The sequence below is a fragment of the Equus przewalskii genome, chromosome 19, assembly GCF_037783145.1.
Source record: "Equus przewalskii isolate Varuska chromosome 19, EquPr2, whole genome shotgun sequence".
In the NCBI taxonomy this organism is placed as follows: Eukaryota; Metazoa; Chordata; class Mammalia; order Perissodactyla; family Equidae; genus Equus; species Equus przewalskii.
In genome coordinates this window covers 56,826,324-56,846,806 of record NC_091849.1, presented here as the reverse complement: position 1 = coordinate 56,846,806, position 20,483 = coordinate 56,826,324, and the positions used below count along the sequence as shown (strand labels likewise).

Genomic DNA, 20,483 nt, shown 5'->3' with positions numbered 1-20,483 from the left:
TTTCTTAGTGATGGATATTCAGGAGCTAAATTGCAGAGGTCGTAGTGTATACTACCTATATTGTTTGGATCCAGAAACTCTAGATTGTTTTCTAGAAGAGTCCATCAATGTACTCTTCCACCAATAGGCAACAACATTCCTGTATACCCCCCAGGGCCAACCCTCCAACCCTTGGCCTTACTCAACTTCCTAAGTTTTGCCTATCAAATGAATATAAGGTGTTATTCCATACTTTTTAAAAAACTTTTATTCCTGTGATTATTAACAATTTGAACATGTCTTCAGATAGTTGCTGATCTTTTGGGTTTCTTCCAAAAATTGCCTATTCATATTCTTTTCCTATAATTTTTTTTTTTAGATTTTCTGTTTCTCTTCGATTTGCAGTGTTCTCTGCAAACCTTAAGGAATAATGATTAAACATGAAGGATATTGATTACTCCCAGGGTTGAAGTTGGAGGAGGAATGGAATCCAGAAAAGATTTGTAAGAGATTTCAACTGCATTGTAATGTTTAATTTCTTAGGCTAGGTGGTAGGTCAAGTATATTTATTGGCTTATTCTTTGTCCCTTTGTAAATCTTACATGTTATGTAATTTTAAACAAATTCCACGTGCTGGAATTTATTCAGTATTCTAAATCAGTGATTCTCAGAGTGTGGTCCCCAGAGCAGTAGCATCAACATGACCAGAGAACTTGTTAGAAATTCAAAGTTGGCCAGCACTCCAGACCTCTGGACTCAAACTCTGGGATGAGGGCCAGCAATCTGTGTTTTAACAAACCTCACAGGTGACTCTGGGGCAGCTAAAGTTTCTAAACTATTGTAGGGAAAACTAAAGCACATTTGGATGCAGTTCTAAAAATAAGAAATTATACTGTTGAGACTCCCAACTATTCTTTTTTCTCTTTTGCCTTCTATTTCTTTGTACCTGCAGTATTTTATATGTCTGGACCAAATTTCAAATCTTCTTAATTATTTAATACAGCTTAAAGTTCTATGTAACTTCATCACCTAGTGTCTTCAATTGAAAGTTAAACTAATCTAATTTCTTTTAACTTGTAATATCCAATATTCATGTTTTATAATTCAATTGCTAAATTATTATCCCAGGTTTTGTGTGTTTATTCTTTTTTATGAAGAATGGAAATCCCTCCAATGGTGTTTGCTAAACTTTCAGCACAATTTCTTGAAATCTTGGTGCTAGAGAAACCAGTAGCAGAAAAGTCCTGGGCTTTTCTCTTGCTGCCAGCTCCCAACGGGAAGCCTGGGAAACACCGTCTCTTGAAAAACCTGTCATTTCCTTATGGTAAACACCCAGCTCATATTCCAAAGAACCTTTAATGGCGATGATTGGGTACAACCTGCTGAGATAAGTGCCTGGAAATTTGCATGTACATTCAAAGTCAGCAATTTAAAAAAATTTCCCCACTATTTTGCAAAATAATTTCACAGATAACTTATCTTTATATCTGACTAATCTCCATTTTGGCTGTACAAGGCGAGCCTCATGTAAGCTCTGATTGACGCAGTTGAGATCTGGCTGTAACACCATATCCACTTTTTGTTCTTTTAAACCCCCCGTCTGGGCCCGCCTGTATGTCGGTGGTGGGACTCCCCCAGCCTCCCCTTCACTGGGGCTGTGGCCCTTTCTCCAGATTCTTGGCTGTGCAGGTGTCCTCACCGGGCTGCAGGGGTCTGGATGGTCACCCTCCCTTCCTCCTCTCCGCACATACAAACATTGAGCTGTAGGGTCCCCATTCCCTCGGGGTGCAGATTTGCCGACGAGGGCATTAATGGATTGAAATAGAATTAATCAGTTCTCACGGTACTCAGTCTGTGGTTTTCATATTTCTTTTAAGAAAATCTTTCATTGAGAAAAAAGTAAAGCAACTAGTTCAAGATTCAACGAATCCTGTTGAAGCTGGGTTAATTTTGGAGCTCAGCCAGTTGGTCTTTTCCGAAAGTGATTCTCTGCCCAACACTGGAAGCACCTGAGTGTTGAAAACCACATCCCCAGAGATTCTGGTTTAATTGGCCTGGGACCAGGCTTTGGGAGGTCTAAAAGCTCCCAGGTGTTGTTAATATTGTCCTCCACCTCTAGAACGCAGTGGAATCACCTGTATGGCTTTGTTAAACTATGATTACTGGGCCCCACCCAGAGTTTCTGGTTCACTAGCTCTGGGATGGGGCCTGATAATTTCCATTGCTAACAAGTTCCCAGGGATGCTGATGCTGCTGGTCCAGGGGCCACATTCTGAGAACCACTGCTCTAGTGAAAACTTGAAACCCACTGTGCAAGGTGAGTTTTGTCCCACCCAGGAAATACTGCCACCCTCCCTTTTTAAAATACTTTTTAAACTTTAGAACGCTTAAGAACATTATTCTCCTTAATTCATTTTACTTTATTCTCATACTCAGTCCATGAAAGCTCCTCTTATTTTAGTCTTTTTTTAAACTTTTTACCTTACTTCTCAATCCCTACTCCCATTCTCTCCTCTCCCACCAAAGGCACTCCCTCTAATTCATTTGATATGTGACCTTTTATAATTATGAGGAAATACAATGCAAAAAATCCCATTGAAGTAGTAACACCAGTCCTGAGACTTACAGCCACAGAGAGTTTACTCAGAGGAGGATTTTAAATCTGCAGTGCTTTTGGGGGAAGTGCAAGTTACAAAATGGCCCTCTACTGCTAAGACTGTCAAATATTCTATACCCCCAAACCTTAAATTTATTATTTTTGTAAAGAAATGATATATTGAAACCTTCCCTAAGAAACAATAAAGGTTGCTTTTTCTTGAAGTGATGCTTATTTTCTATGGAGTAGGAAATTTCTTAGACCATTTATTATCCTTGATGATAAAGTACAGCTAACACGTATGTTAGAGTGGGGAAACACTATAAATCATTCATAGGTTATCTTTAAAATTGGATGAAATCACGTGCATAAAATATAAATGATGATTTGTTTTCCATGGGGTTCCTGGGTTCAGATGTTTCCTAATTCCACTGTTTTAATCCTATCTTTTTATATATTTCACTCTCTCAGCGAAGTTAATGAGACATCCTTAAGCCTTTGCGACTGGCTTTCATATACCAGCAAAGCAGAGTAATAAAATGACCCGTGCCCAGAATAAACATATGCATTGATTTTTAACTAGCGATAATGTTCTGGAAGGCAGTCATGGTCCTTTGATATGTGTGGGGCGCAGTCCTAGTAACTAACTCGCCAAACCTACCCTCAGTGTGTTTGTGATGTTGCTCTGGGCATGACACTTATTTTTTCAAATATTTCTATATTTATTTGTATTAACATTCAATTTATCTCAGAATATTACCTTGGAGAAATGACACATAGAAGTGACAAATGCCACTAATTTTAGTTTTGAAATAAGTAGAATTTATTTACTATTCAATTAAGGAAGAAAATGCATTTTATTGCTGTGTTTTCAATCCTTCTAAATCCTCCTTTGCCCACAGACACATACCCTGTGTATCTTGTTGCCCGTAGTACTTAGTGCAATGTTACGTGTAAATGTCTTATAAGTACTGGTTGAACTGACTTAAAGAGACCCCAATTTTAGGTCCCCTGTCTCACGGCTCTGACATTCCTTCCACTCAGTGAAGAAATCTATCAGATGCAGAAGCTGTGTAGTCAAATGCCCTCAGAAAACCATTTTCTCCCGAACTATAGTAAACCTCCACCCAGGAGAGATTTCACGCTACCAGATGTAGTGGGAAAATATATTATTTTCTATTTCCTTTCAATTACACTGTTGTTAAACCACCTCCAAAATGAAGCATTTTTAAAAATGTAATTGCTGTCCTTACTGATGTGTATAGAATTTCTGATGGATGGTGATTTCTACATTTAAAAAATGTTTGTTCAAGAATTTGCTATATTTTGTTTGTGTAGTTAAAAAGAAAATTCCTCAGTGTACTTCTCCACACGTTTCTCAACGCAATTGCTCATCAGTCTATTTATATGACTGCTTTTCCAGCTTTGCAAGGTCATTTAATTCTAATCTTGTCCTCCAAAGTAATAACCACTTATTCCAATTTGCTATTATCTGTAAATTTAATCATCACGCGCTCTAGTCCATCAACCACACAACTGATGAAAATGTTAAACAGCTCTGTATCCAAGATGAAACAACGGATGCTGTCGGTCGGTAGGCACTGTTCTTTGTACCGCATCTGTATGATTCTCCAACCAAGCTATTTTTTGAATAGGTTTATTCTAGCCTTTCTTTTTTCCTAATTAATATGTATAATATGAAATGAAGCTGTTATTAATGCCAAGATATATTTGATTTCTTTTAATCTATCAATTATTTTAAAGCAGAAAATGATTGCCTATAGATTCTGATGCCCCTCTCAGATCAGTAGCTCTTCAATGGCAGACTCTGCTGATATAGTTCTGTGTTTACCTCCTCCTTTCTCACGCCATTGGATACAGACTTGCATCAGGAGTATAATATGTTATCTAATTATTAACCCATTAACTAATAAGTAGATATAATTCAGTCATAATAACAAAAAAATCTATTGTGCACTATCTTGCTTTTTTTCCAGACAGCATTTTTTGATAGCTTGTTCCCAAATAGAATGCAATTTTATGGGACCTGGATACTGATTTAACCTGGTCATGTGTTTTTGTAAAATTTGTAGTAATGGGATATTGCAACTCTCATCAGTTAGGACTGGTTTTTGTTTCACTCTCTAACTTCCCCTCCATGACACTTGCCCTTCAGTTGCATGATATGCAGTGACCTGGAGCATTTTTGAGATCCAGTTAAGGAGCTGATGAATAGGGAATATATATGTATATTTTTTTGGTGAGGAAGATTGGCTCTGAGCTAATGTCTGTGCCCATCTTCCTCTATTTTATATGTGGGATGCCTACCACAGCATGGCTTGATGAGCAGTGGGTAGGTCTGCACCCTGGATCTGAACCCGCGAACCTGGGTCACCAAGGCAGAGCTAGCGAACTTAACCACTATGCCACAGGGCTGGCCCCCTGGAATATTTTTATTTGGGTTTAATGGCATATATTTACCTGGTTTGCAATTACTCCCATGTACAGTTAGCTGCCTTGGTGTAGAAAGGGCTTCCAGAAATAGTCCTATCGCATGTTGTGCTGTGCTAACCCATACACAGGATGGATGGAGCCATGAGGAGGTCATGTCGTGCCTTGTGCTGAAAGTGTGTAGGTAGTAGAGGACATTCAACATTTGAGAGGGATGGATCCAGAAGCTAGACTGTGGGAATTTGGTAGCCATATGTGAAAAAATTAACTTGATAGGGTTTTACCTAAATTTGATAACATTCCTGCAAATTTATATGACATTGCTGATAACAAATTGTGAAGCGAAAAGAAATTTTTGAAATTATCAATAATAAAAAGAGTTTCAAATTATGTATGCTAGAGGAAAGACAATAGTATTACTATTTTTTTCTTTATCAACTGTTACACAATTATCACATGAAGAGGCAATCAAAGAGAATTTGGACAAAAAAAGGTAAAAAAAAGTATAATAGGGATGTGACAGGAAGTTAATTAGTAAAACTATTATGTTCTCTTTTCTGGATTTTGTGATGTTTATGGCATTTTGCATCTTTTTAAAATTTATAATTTGGGTTTTTCCCCCCATTCTAAATAACTATTTATTTTCATAATGAATTCGTCTTTTTTTATTGTTTTACTTAAAGAGAACCCCCAGACTGAAGAAGCTCCAGGCTCCACAAAGCCTGTATTTGCCCTTGATTCCGGCCATTCCAAGGTATGTAGCAGTGATGGAGCGATCCCTGGTCCAGGGTAAGTCCTGGTTAATCTACACCAGTCCCCTCCTCCTGCCTGTGATAGGTTTAGGGGCAGACAGTCCCGCTCTCCATTGGCTGTAAACCAGGAGTCACATGGGTCCAGTTCCTGCTGGTAGGTATGAGCTCTAGATGAAAGCCAACCCACGAGGTGGGCAGCGCTTAGAGAACCTCAGACCTGAGGGAGTGGTACTTGAACCCTGGTCTACCTTCAGAAGTGTGGTATACACGCTCGCTAGCATTTACAATAAAGTCAGGGCTTTCAAGAGCAAAACGAATCCTTATATTTTACTGAATAGTTTAAAATGCAATCTAGTTTAACATGTAAACACATGTAGAACCCACATGTGTACCATGATGGATGGTAATTAGTCTTTGGGTGATGAACATGATGTAATAGAGACAGAAATTGAAATATAATGATGTGCACCTGAAATTTATAGAATGTTATAAACCAATATGACTTCAGTAAAAAAAAAGTAACTCAAGGAAAAAAAAGAAAAATAGTGCCCAATTTTTCTAAGGATTTTCCATGTGTATAGAAAGCATTCTAATCATTACATCCTTGACACTTTACAACATTGAAGCTATAAATAGTATGAATTTGGATGTTTTCAGCTACTAATTTATTAAATGTAAATTTATTAAAAAGCTGCTAATTTATTCCATTTGAAAATACAGAAAACTAGGAATAAGAAAAAGTGAACGCATGTGTACTTCTAGAAATTTTATTACTTTGGTGTAGTTCCTGCTGGTCATTTTTGTGTATCTATGTTTTATTAAAAAAAAATCACCACTGTACTTTATATTCAATTTTAGATCCTGCTTTCTTCTCTTGTTCTATGTGACCCCAGTGATTTACTCTGCAGGGCCTCCACATCTCACAAATTCAGGGGTCTCTTTTCACATAATAGTCCATGTGAACGGCGCCCCCTGGAGTTGTGCAGTGCACAGCATGTGTGGCTATATGAGGCAGTCATTTGTGTCTGGGTGCCTGAGTCTTCAAGGCAACTGGGAGCATCTTCTTGGACCACCCATTAATTAATTAATTAATTAATTTTTTGAGGAAGATTAGCTCTGAGCTAACATCTGCTGCCAATCCTCCTCTTTTTGCTGAGGAAGACTGGCCCTGAGCTAACATCCATGCCCATCTTTGTCTACTTTATATGTGAGATGCCTGCCACAGCATGGCTTGACAAGTGGTGCACAGGTCTGCACCTGGGATCTGAACCGGCAAACCCCAGGCTGCTGCACCACCAGACCAGCCCCATGAACCACCCATTTAAACTATAGGCTTTGGAATAAAACACAGGGCAAACCTTTCCTGGCTGCCTTCCGGTAACACCAAATAAGTGCCATATTCCGCCTTTGTGCCTTTTTCTCGGGCTGGCTTTGTTTGAAGCTGAGTCCCACAGCTCTCCTCTTACAAGGTTACACCTATCCCTTTCCTTCACCTTGGGATAATCTGCTGACTCCCGTGGATGAAAGAGAGTGTTAAGTAAATTAACCTCATGGCTGTTTTCATGAATGCATTTCATCGTTACATCATCTTGCGTGGCTCCAATTTGTCTTCCTTCTGCTGGTTTATTTGGATTGATTTTCTATCTGCTCATGTTCAGGAACCTAAACTGCTATTATCCTTGCCCTAACTCCAGCAACAGTTCATCTTCAGGATGCTAATTTTCTTTTTGTCAGAAAATGAAACATTGCTCATAATCCTATAAAGACCTCTAAATAATGGTGAAAAGCCAAATTACAGAATCATTTATAATGGCAAAATAGCACATTTCTCTAATGGTGAAAATACTTACCTGTAACTGCAGACGGATTTTTACATTTAATTTATAATTTTTAGTCCTCTGACAGTTCCTGCCAACTCCTCTTGAGTACATAGTTTACCAACATAAGACGTGGGTGGATGAGGGATTACTCAGAAAAACTGTGCCAAGTTCTCTGCCGATAGCGTGAACTTACGGACGATGGACTGTGCAGTAAAATTCATGACTCTCCCCTCGGCCCTAGGTTCATGAAACTTTCAGTTTTCTAACTTTTATTTTATGCAAACAGGGTTGACTCCTCAGAGCAGGCTTTAGAGGAAGTAAGCCCCTACTCCTCAGAAAGAAAGAAAGGAGGGAGAACAAGAAGGGAAAGAGTTGGAAAGGGAAGACCAGGAGCTTAGGCAAAGGGCAGGGGAGGCCAGAGGGGGCCAAGAAGGGGGCACGGGGGAGGAAGTGGGACAATGGGGGTGATTCTTTTGACTCAAAGTTTGAGAGACGTTATCTACTTGAACGGATGGAGGGAATTCAGCCTTACCAGGTTTGATCTTTGCTCTGACCTGGTGTTTGTCTTGTAATAAGGCCATCGTATGTATCAAATCTTATAGAGAGGAAAATTAGAAGTTAATTACGTATTTTGGACACTCCGGAGGACCTGGGTACCTCTTGACATTATCTGCAAGCTCTGTAAAGTTAACAAATATTTTTATAAAATATATTCTTCTCTACAAGCCCTCCTTGGAGAGTGCCATCAAAGGTTTGTATTAATCCTGTTTTTCAGAGAGCTCAACAGGAGTGGAACATATTTTCAGCGTGCTCAAACTATCTGCACAATGGCCCTCTATGTTGCTAGCGTATTTGAAATTTTGTGGGCCAGTAAGACTTTCAGTGGCTCCCTAGACTTTATGACCAATGTACAGGACCGGGTCACCCAGTGACCACGCTAGTTTGAAGATGGGGAGCTGGGGAAGCTGCACTTACCTCTCTGCTGCCTGCCTTCTTCCTCCCAAAGCCATGCTCCTGGCTGGGGCAGGTCGCTGGGTGGGGATCCTCCAAGAGCTGCAGTAGTGTCACCAACCCATTGGGCTCCTGTCATGCACTCAGAGATGCTTTTCTAAATCCAGCAGAAATCCGACTCCCTGGCCTGCTCATTCGACTTGTGATCAGAAGCCCAGCACATGAACTGGCACTGCTGCTGGGAACTGTGAGTCACTCCTTCCAGGTTGCTCCTGGTGTTGGAGCGAGTCTCTGCAGGGGAAGACGAGCAATCTGCCTGTCAGGTGAGCTCGTCATGGTCATCATCACTGTCTGAGCACTGGCTTTCCGAGAGATCCTGCCCTGTCTGTGAAAAGAGCCCTTGTCAGATTCCAGGAATATCACTGTCTTACTATGTGACCTTGGACAAGGTCACTTAAGTTCCGGGAGCCTGAGTTTCCTTGGTTAAAATGGAAAATGGTTCCAAAGAATTGGCACCAAAATTTAAATAGTTAATGTATGGAACATATTATGCAGATCTAGACAAATGAAGAACTTATAACACTGTGGACATAGTATAACGCATATTGGATATTTTTGATGTCTTCTGAATTTGCAAAAGAATTGGAGGTATCTATAATATAGTTGAGGAGAAAGGAATGACTCAAAAAAGTAGATAACCATTCATAGGTTATTTATTCACTCAACAAACATTTATTGGTCACTATTCTATGCAAGGTCTGTGAGGCACTGTGGGGATATAAGGATATATGATATATGGCTTGTTCATAAAGAATTTATATTCTAGGAAGGAAGATTGGACATATATATAAGCAATTCGCAAGATAACATTTGCTGTGTACAAAATGTGTACATAAAGTAACTACTATGGGCAGTTCAAAACAGAAAAATCTTAAAGAAGGCTTGACATAGAAGGACGGCAATGGGAGCCAGTTTCAACACGTGTTGAGTTCCCATGATGTGTACTGCTTTAGGCATCTGTAGATTCAGTGAGGACTCCTAGGCAGAGAAAACCATGTAAGCCAAGGTCAGGAGGCGGGAATCCACACACAGTAGAAGGCGTGGCAGCAACAGCAACCAGTTGGGGCAGAAGCGACACCCTAACGAGGATGGTGGAAGAGAGTTTGAGTTGTGTAGCTGCAGCATCATGGATGGCTTTAAATATAAGGCCAAGGTTTGGTCTTTGCCTTGCAGAGAATGTGAGTAATGCTTTCTGTGGAAGTCCTTATGAAGAATACAGATCTTTCCTGAGAACAATTTCTGTTCTGCTGGCAGGCTCGTGAGTGGGCCACCGCCACGTAGAGCTTGGTTAGCTCTGAATGTGGGAAAGATTACGTAAGAAGTTTTAATTTTCAATACCAGAATTTCAGCTTTGTCATGTGCTCGTCTGTAACCCAAAGCTTCTGGAAATTTCTTAAGGCAATAAAATATCATAGTCGAAGCTCTCAGTACCAGTCTTTTAAGGACTTCAACAATTGGTAATTGAGAGATCCCTTGGCTAAGGGATACTTATCTCCTTCACACACCAAGGCACTAGAACTCAAACTCTAACATTTGTGTGTGTCCGAGTCCTAGTCAGGAAAAAAGAAGCACACCAATGATTGTAAGAGAGAATTAATACAGGGAATTGGTGATACAGGGATTGGAGGACTGAAAGGGCAAAGAGAACACACCTAACCCAGAGAGCAACTGCAGGAAGCAATTACCCACACTGGGCCAGTGGGGCCAGGGGAGAAGGCTGGGGTGGTTGGCACCCAGAAGCCTGGAGGAGGAATCCAGGCCCCAGAGGGGAGGCAGCTGCCTGGATGGTGCCGGTGCCTCAGGAAGTCCATGGAGAGCCCAGGGAACCTGGATCCCAGCAGTCAGAGATGCCGGTGCCCCCGGAGTGCCATGGGGCTGCTTCTGGGAGATGCAAACAAAGTGGAAACTGGAACCAACTGCCACCAGAGAGTTAGAACTGCTAAGGTGAAGAGAGACAGCTGGGGGACCCTGACAGGATCAGCAAGCAGACTGGAAGCAGCGGGGTCCGTCTCCTCCCTCCTGGTTTCCTGTCTCCCCCTAGGGCCCCACCGTGGGCAGAACCTAGCAGCGAGCCTATGGCGAAGAAGAAATGGGGTTACAGAGATCCAGCTTCAGCATCACAAGGTTAAATAGAGCAGGATGAGTTTGATCCTGAGAGATCATTAATACGCGGCACCACATGTACACAATTCACAGGGATAACTTATTTACAGTCCAGATTCCGGAGATCCACACCTGAAATTCTGACTCAATAGTGTAGAGTGTGGTCCAGGTATCTCCACTTTTGAAAAGGAGCCTCGAAGTATCTGATGCAGGGGATCTTCATGTCACATTGTCAGAAATGCTGCTATATGGGCTGACCCTGGCCGAGTGGTTAAGTTGGTGCCCTCGGCTTCGGCGGCCCAGGGTTTCGCCAGTTGGAATCCTGGGCGCGGACATGGCACTACTCATCAGGCCATGCTGAGGCAGCGTCCCACACAGCACAACCAGAAGGACCTACAACTAGAATATGCAACTGTGTGTCGGGGAGCTTTGGGAAGAAGAAGATAGGGGAGGGAAAGAAGATTGGCAACAGATGCTAGCTCAGGTGCCCATCTTTAAGAAAAAAAAAAGATGCTGCTCTAGTTTTTCCAAGCAAAATCCTTGAGTCAGGTTAGAACAGGAGGTGGTGAAATGCTCAATTCCAATAATTTAGTTCTCTGAGGCAAACAATTACGCTCGTGAATTAATTTTGCTTTCTTATCTTTTTCCACCTTAAGAAATTCTAATTTGAAGAACCCTCTGGAGCATCTGCACCAACCACAAATGACAGTTTTCTTCATTGCAGTATTCAGGGTCTGTTATTTTGGCATTCATATGTAATTCCCCCTATGAGATAATACCAGGAAAAGGAAAACCTGTCTTTTCGTGTAAACTTATAGAGTTTCTCTTATCAGACCAAAGGAAAGAAAGAAAACATCACCTTAAATTTCTCTTTTGCTTTGGCTGCCAGGAAGCTCAGAGTCATTTGCTGCAATCTCTTCCAAGGCTTCTGATGTAATCATTTTGTTTTTATATTTTTAAAGTTAGGAGTTGTCTCACATCTTTTCTTCTTGAGGCAAGTTGGATGTAGATAAATACAGATAATAACTAAGATTATACCTGTTATATTTTTCAAAATACTTTTGCATATAATACCTTAAAGTTCCTCATTGGTTAACTCAAGGTGAAACAAAGGCCGAAGGTGATGTCCTTCTAGAGGAAATGCATCTGCTGTCACAGTTTTGAGAAGGTACAGGGTTTGAATATGAATAATTTTTTATATGAATGTCCATTGTTAATATGTCTCCTAGGCCTCTGTGTACTTTATAAACCAAATTAAAAGCCTATAGGTAAAATTCTATCTTTTTTATATCGAATTTATTTCTACTATTTTTATAGTCATGGCTTGGAAACTTGAGAATGATGACAAAGCATGATTCTGCTAGGAGCAGGTGGTCACTAAAACTTGAGACAGAACTCTCTAGCAGGTAGGATGTCTTGGCCCTGTTCTGAGGGGCCTTATTGCAGATTGACATGAGATTTCATTTATTTAATTTATTTTTTTTTTTGCTTTGCTAATCACGAATTTTATTTTATTTTATTTATTTATTTTTTATTATTTTCGGATATACATCCTATTTCGAATTCTGTGTAGATTACATCATGTTCACCACCCGAAAACTAATTATAGTCCCTCCCCTCACATGTGAGCCTAATCACCCGTTTTGCCCTCCCCCCTTCCCCTACGGTGACCACCAATCCAATCTCCAATGCTATGTGTTTTTTTTTTTTGTCGTTTTTATCTTCTACTTATGATTGAGATCATATGGTATCTGACTTTCTCCCTCTGACTTATTTCACTCAGCATAATACCCTCAAGGTCCATCCATGTTGTCACAAATGGCCGGATTTCATCATTTCTTATGGCTGAGTAGTATTCCATTGTGTATAAATACCACATCTTCTTTATCCATTCGTCCCTTGATGGGCAGCTAGGTTGTTTCCATGTCTTGGCTATTGTGTATAATGCTGCAATGAACATAGGGGTCTAAGTGAGATTTCATTTATAAACATCATATTGCGTACAACACCTGAGAAAGCACGTAATAAACAGTGAAGTAAAGTAAATATCCTGGACCCTTCCTTTGTGGTTGTTTCCTGATAATTCTTAAAGCCGATTCTGTCTTCTAAAGGAGTCATGTGACTCCCTCTGTGTCTGAACCCGCTTCCATGGGCATTGACGCGAATCCATTGCCCTGGATCTTCCGCTGTAGTGGTATTATGGTGTCGCCCTCACTGTCCAAGGAGTAGCAACTCTGAGTAAACGTAGAAGCAAATGTTTGTTTTCTGACCGTTATGCTATTTCACACTATATTACTATTGTGTTCTTTTAACTAATACAAATAATATAATTTTGGGGAATACTCAACTTATAGTCCTTTTCTACCCCAAAGAGAAAGCACTTCCTGTTGTCCCTTTTGCGTACCTGAAGCTTGTCCTGGAGATGGTCTTGGTGACAGTGCCCAGAGCTCTGGCATTTGACCCCAGAGCCAGCCTCATCTGCGTTGTAGCCGGAGTCTCCTGGTGAGAGCTATCCACTCCACAGGCTACTGATTTGTTCATTATCATCTCTTTCTCCTACCAGAACCTTTTCAGCAGATAGGTGGTGATCCCACTTACACCACGGATAGGGTTTCTGGACTTCTTATCCTCATAACTATAAAAATTGTTAGTTAACTGCAAATAAATAGGAGAAACAATAGTTTAAATTTGCAGTATAGCTCCTGAAATGCTCTGGAGAAAATATGATGTAAAATCCTACAAAATCATAAATGTAGGATGGTGATGAGGAAATTGAGGAGCCCACTGGAAGACAAAGGACTTTGCGCCTGTTTACCAAAAGCTTCTACCCCAGTGATGTGATCCCATACGTGAAACACAAATGGAGGGAGCCCGTGGGGAAAGAGCACGGGAGAGTGAGCTGGACGGCCTGGGTTCTGTCTGGGCTCTGCCACAAAAAGAGTGTGTGCCCTTGGACAAATCAGTACTCTTTGGCCATCAATGATTTCATGTAAATAATCAGAAAATTGGATCAGTAAATTTTATTGTAAGATTCCCATTGGTCTAACAGTTTGTCTCTGGATGCTCCATAAAATACCCATGCAGGTAAATTTTAGTTACCTCTTAGCTGAAAACTAGCTTGAAGGTTCTTTGAAACCCATTTTGCATACAGATAGTGGAAAAGGCAACAAGGGCCTGGTGGGGCCACAAAGCAGATGAGCAGGATCTGAACCATTCACGAGTTACTGCAGGGGAGGCGGTGAAGGGAAGGCACATCTGATTATTCTGCAATTCCTGCAGTCAAGGGGCAGTTTCTAACATACATGCTATTTGTTTCCAAACTATGTTTGTTTAAGAACAAAATAATTTTGGTGGTTAATGGTCACACTTGTGAAACAGTTATGGCATTTAGCCACCTGTCATCTACCCTTTTTACAGGTGTTTTGTGTGTTTTCTGTTTTTGATGTAATTAGCTATTTTTGTGCATTTCTACCCAGAAGGATGGTTGCCTCTTTCTGATGCTACATGTGCTTCTGAAAGAATGAGATTGGGGAAAAAAAACCTGAATTGAGAGCTGATAAAATAATAATGTTCATGTATTTTATGTTAGGCTATGATAAGCCAGACATTACGTTCTGTGCAATAATTGAAAAATTACGTGCTGGTTTTGTCTTTGCTCGCTCAGTTTTAAAACTGTGCACATTCCCTACAGCACATGGTCTAATTAAGTGGTCACTCTACCACTTGTTTACAAGGCGAGAACTCAGAAGAAGGATAACCATTGTCGCATAAACACAAGTCTCAAGTTCATTAAGGGAAACAGTCATGTCAAAATTTTTTTCAGATGTCTAGTTTCATTTTTAGTTTTACTATTTTTTTTAGTGTTTAGATTTATTAATTGATGAATCCCTTGAAGACCAAGGGCAACAAACTTCAACATTTAAAAATAAGAATCACATGAACATCTAATGGGAAGATATTCCCAGCTGTAGAATCAAGGATGACTGAAGATAAGAAGAGATGGACACAGAAGAGGAAAGAAAAATATCAATGTAATACTAAAGCCTAATGACGTAAGGGATCCGGTGGTTGATTTTTGTTTGATAACTGTATGCTTACTTGCAAATTTATCTGTAGTTTCAAAATCCAGAGATAGAGGCTCTTCAACAGATGACAGACGATGACACATTGAATCACTCCATGGGTTTATGCAGTCACAGGGTCAAAGTGATTGTTTGCTGAATTTTAATGTATTGAATGTTTATTTCAAATCCATTTGTCAAAGTAAGGTATGGTAACAAATGTCTTTGATGCGAACAAGATGGACCTTAATGGTACATTGATGACTGAATTTCAAGGACGAATAATCTATGTGTAGTACCTCCTAATTTTCTGAATTGTTTATTTGCAAGTAAAGTATAAAATTTGGAAGTCAACTGTAGTTTTAGCATTAAATTAGAACAGTCACGCATGAATTGCTTCATAGCTTACCTGGATTTTAGTAGACTGACCTGTATTTCATTTCCATGGCCTACTTTTTTATTCAATTGAGTCACATATTGCACTGTAACTGAGTCACAAAGCAGGAAACAAGCTTGTGCCAAGTATATGGGACAGAGTTGGCATATATGGTGTCTTCACTCTGTTAGTGGAAAGTCAGTTCTGGTAAATCAGTCAGTCAGTCTAGCATTAGCATTTCCCCCACCTGGTGAGACAGGATATAGTCCAGGTCCATGTCCCTTACCTGCAATTACGAAATCCAAAAAGCTATGAAAATAGGAAGTAGTTTAGAAACTCAAAACCTGACCTGACTTGAACTCATTTAGCAATGAAAACTGCTGAACTGACGTATGACTTTTATAGTCTTTATTTATCCCTCTTGGTGTGAATATTCATACACTTCACTACAGAAATATGAATGGGTTTGATAACGGGGTTCTCTCCAGATCCTGCTGGAAGTGTGTCATAATATATGGCACATGTATTTCCTTCTATTTTCTTTCTAAAATCTGAAAGATACTGAGTCCCAAAATATATCAGTCCACAAGAGTACCTTTTCCTTCATCTGAAATCTCTTAATAAGTATTTCTCAATGTTGAGTCCCATTTTTATCTTTTCTGCAACTTCCCAGGCACATTCATGATTATTGCATTACTATTGCAAGCATTAAGGGCAAAGCCCTGCTTTCCTGCTCTCTGTTGTTAGCACATGGTGGAGGCTGAATGGCTCGCTGGAAGGAGCCCTAGCTATAGAGTTGGAGCGATCTAGAATCGAATCCTGGTTGGGCTGCCTACAAGCTGTGTGACCTTTGTCAAGTTAACACCTCTGAGCGTTACATTTATTTACTTGTAAAATTTTGATTCTAGTACCTACATCTCCCTTTTTTTCTTGCCTCAATCCCAAAAACGTATGAATCCTGGTGAGGTGGAGTATGGCCATTGTCCTCTACCACTGGTGGACTCCATCGCTAGTTCTTTCTTTGCCATGGGGATGCCTAAAATGCTAATTTTATACTTAGCAATTATAAAATGTATTCCTGCCTTTTCTGCCAGGGTCTGAAGATACCTAGGCTGTGAGTTTAGGTACAGGTAACTAGAAAAGTAAGTAAAACCAACAGAATTGGTATTATAATTATTAGAGAAAGCAAAATAGCGATCTAAGATGTGTTCTGGCAGCAGAAGAGTAATGGAAAAGAGATGAACATCGTGTCAACAGAATCTTTGAAAGACTACTGGTTGCATTAATAGAAAGCTTTTACGATGATATTTTGGACCTAGTCTATGATTAGCGTAGAGCGAGGCTGCCCCTGAATTTTCAAATTTTCCGTCAATATCTATGATACACCTTATGTAATTTCAAATGATTCTTGACAATTTCTGATGCAGAAACATATATATATATTTATTATTTTTAATTTATTATAATGTATCTATATTTTTTTCAGTAATGGTCCTTCTTTTGAGCTTTTGGAGTTTATTTCTGTTTCCAAAATTGCCGCTTCTTTGCATAGTGCTCCTGTTGCTATTTGAGGTTATCGGGCAGCACATCCATCGCCATTCGAAGGGTCTGCTTTCCGGGGTACTACATGGACATGCTTTTAGTTTCCACTTTAAATTTCTCCTTAAAATTCAGGGTCCTTCAGACCAAGAACATTGGGTAACACTTGATGTAAGAAACTATGTGGTTACCATGGGGATTAGGAGTTATTGCAGGTCTGTTTGACCTCTTTTCTTTATTGCAGGTAATTTATTCTAATAACATCGCAAGTTGCTTCCCAGGAGAGAGTTTATCCTTTGATAGATGTCTTTATAATTCCTTAATGCCACTGGTCTAAAAGGTAAGCTTTGCTAGATGTATTTTGTTCTTCTGAATATTTGGCCTGTAATGTTGTTGTTAGTGCCGTGGAGTGGATTCTGACCCCTAGCGCCCCTGTGTCCAGCGGAGTGGAACCCTGCCTGGGCTTTTTGCTCCATCCTCTCCCTTTCCAGTGACGTACCAGCCAATGCTCCACTGCTATTTATAGGGTTTTCATGAGCAATTTTTCGGAAGTGGGTGGCTAGGTCCTTCTTTCTGGTCTGTCTTAGTCTGGAAGCTCTGCTGAAACCTGTCCACCGTGGGTGACCCTGCTGATGTTTGAAATCCCGGTGGCACAGCTTTCAGCATCACAGCAACACACAGTCACCACAGTATGAGAACCGACAGATGGGTAGTGTGGGTCCCTGACCAGAAAACGGGGCCAGGCCGGAGTGGTGAGAGCGCCAAATCTTAACCATTAGACCACCAGGACTGGCAGCCCATAGTATTATCTCTGAATAATAATAATAATAGGCAGCATTTGTTGTTCACTTGCTATATAGCTGGCACATGGTCTCATTTAATTCTCAAAACCTTTCTTTGTGGTGTATTATCAATTAAGATTAGTGTTGACAGAGAGAGAAGAACTAAATACCCCCAAAACAATGGCTTAAGGCAAGTGGTTTATTTTTCTTTCCTGTTGAGGAAGTCCGGAAGTAGTCAGTCCAGGACTGGTATGGCATGGTGGCACGGACTCAAGCTCTTTCTGTCTTGTACTTCCGGCTTATGTAGCTTTCATTCCCAAGGTTACCTGATGAACACAGAAGGCTGTTAGAGCTCCTGCCATCATGTCCATATTCCAACTGTAGGAAGAAGGAAGAGTGGGGAGGCCACACCCCTTTCTTTAAAGACACTTCCCAGAAGCAGCACGTACCATTTCCACATATGTCCAGAACTTAGATGACCAGCCTAGTTATAAAAGAGATTCTTTTGCAGTCATTTGTGTGCCTAGCTAAAAATTAAGATTCTGCTGCTGAGGAAGAAGAGGAGAGTGGGTCCTGAGAGACAGCTAGCAGTCTGCTGCATTTGAGCTGTTACTATCCCCATCTCACAAATGGAGAAGTTGAGTTATAGAGAAGTTAAATGGACTTAATAAAATCTCACAGCTGATTGAGCTAAGATTCAAACCCAGATCTATCAAACTTCGGAGCCCTTAAGCACTACTTTGAAGTGCTTCTACCTTAAAACAGTTATTTGACTCTATTCTGTCTCTTCGACTAAATGAGTATAACGAAGGCCTGACTAAGTCACTAGGTCGATCGATTGAAACAATGGAACCCTTTATTTCACCAAGCGTTCTTGGCGGAGGACGTGGTACTGGTATCAACTTGTGCAATGCCTTCACTTCTGCTGACCTTTGGGATCGCTGGATTCACAGTTTAGTGACAGGTTTAGAAAATTGCCTGGCTGACAGGTTAAAGTCTTGTTTTTGGTCTTCGACTTGTTCAGAGTTGCAACAGGTTTCAACTTCATTAAAATATGCTTTGCTATCCTATTGAGGGTTTAGATTTTAAACAAGGTAATAAAAAACAAGGTTTTCAATAGGGTCAATGAAAATAAATAGGAAAAATGGTTTACTGTAGGAAAAAATCACAGCATCCTTATGGCTTTTGTCTTCAAAGGCATATTTTTAAGTTAATGACAGCACATCTTAGAATAAACAAGACCATACTACTTCTAAGTTATTTGAAAATTATTGCGTTTAGAAGGTTAACCTGTGATTCTCTAATATCTTACTTGAGAGAAAATCTAAATCGTAGAAGACTCTATGAGCTAGGGCTTCTTTCCTTTCTTCCTTCCCTCCTTCCATTTCATAAAGCTTAATTTGTCATTCTTTTCTTTTAGCTTCTGTTTTGTTCAGGTCCTTGCCTCTGCCTAGCGTGTGAGGGTTTTTGATCTTTCTTATGCCTGCTTAGCTCTTTGTTTTTAGCACCAAGGGAGAATGTGTGAAATGTGAATGAATAAATCAACAAACAATAAATGCCATGTTTTATAAATGTCACAACTTAACGTTGCTTTGTTGCTTAAACTTTCCAACATTTGAAGGAAGCTCTGTACCTTTATCAATACTTTTCAGGAATGCTATTAAAGTAAATAACATAAATCAGTTATTCAACAGAGGTCCTTCCTCAACCAGCCACGACCACAGGAGGGAGGCCTAGCAGCTAATGACAAGATCGAAAGGTTCGATGGTTTGCCTGGAAGTGAAGAGAGATTTTCGGTGCTGTGACAACTTGCAGAAAAGCCTGAGCAAGATGAAGAAACACATGATGAGAAATCAGAGGGAACAGTGTTCACGGAAGAGATCGAGAGTCAGAGCTCAGGAGGGACTTTCCTTGTTTGCTGTGCATCACTGGTCTGGTTCTTCAGAAACTTTAAGCAAGAACAGGACCAGTTGCTGGGTGATGTGGACAAAAGAACAAAAACTATGACTGTTTAATAGATTTTCCATTAATTCTTTTTATTGATTATGAACTTGTAAACAAGTAATACATTAACGCATATTCCTTATTAAAAATTTTAACGTCCCATTTGAATAAGGGTGAAATCCCCCTTTCTCAATGATTCTCTATCAATGGTATCTTTATCAGATGGCCGGGAGTCTGGGGATAGTTTGGTTCCTAGACTGGCTAAACCGTGTCATGAAGGACGCAAGTTCTTTCCATCTCTCCATGCTCCCATTCTCAGTGTGGTGGCTTAGTCCTCAAGCTTTATCCTTTGTTTTGCAAGATGGCTGATGGAGGTCGTGACATCATATGAAGACCTGAGAAGAGGATCATTTCCTTCCACTTACCACCTTTTCTTAGTGAAAAATACCTTTCTTCAAAGTACCCAGCAGAATTAGCCCCATTGGCCACAATTGTCTCTCATGCCCAGGCATAAGACACCCCATCATGCAATTGGTATGAGACCACCATGATTGGCATGGGCTAATCAACATTTATTTTCTGGGACTGGAGAGGGGTCTATCCTCCCTTAGATACTGTGTTCAAGGGTCAAGAAATCTGGGGTTTGGTTAGCAAGAAAAAAGCGGTATAAGGCAAAACAATATGCATGGCACATTTTGTTTTCAGAGAAATTATACTCAATAAAAATTCAGTATAAAATAAATAAAATATCTTTACCACTCACAAGTTAGGTCTGATGCTTTGTATCTGAACTAAAATCCACTCATCTTTTTATTCTTTCAACAAATATTCTTTGGCCGCTTACTACGTGTCAGCCACTGGTCTTGGTACTAAGGCTGGAGAGATGAACAGGACACACACTGATCTCCGCTAGCAATGCTTTCAGCAGCAAGTACCATAATAGGCACTTAAACGTGGCTTAAACCACAGGGACAAGTAATGTTTATCTAACAGAAATTTAGGACGGGCAGTCCATAGTCCAGTCCCTCTAAAATGTTACCAAGGGCATGGTTTCATTCTTCTCTGTGTT

General features: G+C 40.2%; 1 long non-coding RNA gene across 6 annotated transcripts in view; it reads left to right on the top strand.

Moving 5' to 3' along the window:
• LOC103557177 (uncharacterized) overlaps positions 1-20,179 on the top strand; it is a 63,299-nt gene extending 43,120 nt beyond the window's left edge. Inside the window, exons 1-5 of one of the 6 annotated variants that reach the window (XR_546396.2) lie at positions 586-2,296; positions 5,710-5,780; positions 8,717-8,872; positions 16,933-17,028; positions 19,154-20,179. This is a non-coding gene — a long non-coding RNA (uncharacterized lncRNA). Of the gene's footprint in view, positions 1-358; positions 483-585; positions 2,297-5,709; positions 5,781-8,716; positions 8,873-16,932; positions 17,029-19,153 lie in introns of those variants that run through there. The other 5 variants (XR_011529828.1, XR_011529830.1, XR_011529827.1 and 2 more) reach the window with 5 other exon arrangements.
• The last annotated feature ends 304 nt before the right edge of the window (positions 20,180-20,483 follow it).